The sequence below is a fragment of the Penaeus monodon genome, chromosome 15, assembly GCF_015228065.2.
Source record: "Penaeus monodon isolate SGIC_2016 chromosome 15, NSTDA_Pmon_1, whole genome shotgun sequence".
NCBI lineage: Eukaryota > Metazoa > Arthropoda > Malacostraca > Decapoda > Penaeidae > Penaeus > Penaeus monodon.
Window position 1 is genome coordinate 25,830,044 of NC_051400.1, and position 230 is coordinate 25,830,273.

The 230-nt window shown below is 33.5% G+C and overlaps 1 protein-coding gene across 1 annotated transcript in view; it reads left to right on the forward strand.

Annotated features, from left to right (window-relative positions):
• Positions 1 to 230, forward strand: part of LOC119581859 (serine hydroxymethyltransferase, mitochondrial-like) — a 12,528-nt gene that overhangs the window by 1,029 nt on the left and 11,269 nt on the right. The window lies entirely within an intron of this gene.

Sequence of the window (230 nt, forward strand, 5' to 3'; positions counted from 1 at the left end):
ATTAAAGATACAGTAAAAAACAAACAGATGAAGATGTCCTTAATTATGATAGGAAATAAGGGAGTGCCACTACCTAGTTATCCATATTGACCATGGCATGTACTCCATCATGCCATGTCCACTGAAATTTTAAATTATCAGTATTACTAATCCTACAGTCTCACCTGTTCTCCCAGTTCCTTTTTTATCATATCTGTTTGTATTTTGATAGGTTAAACTAATGAGGAGAT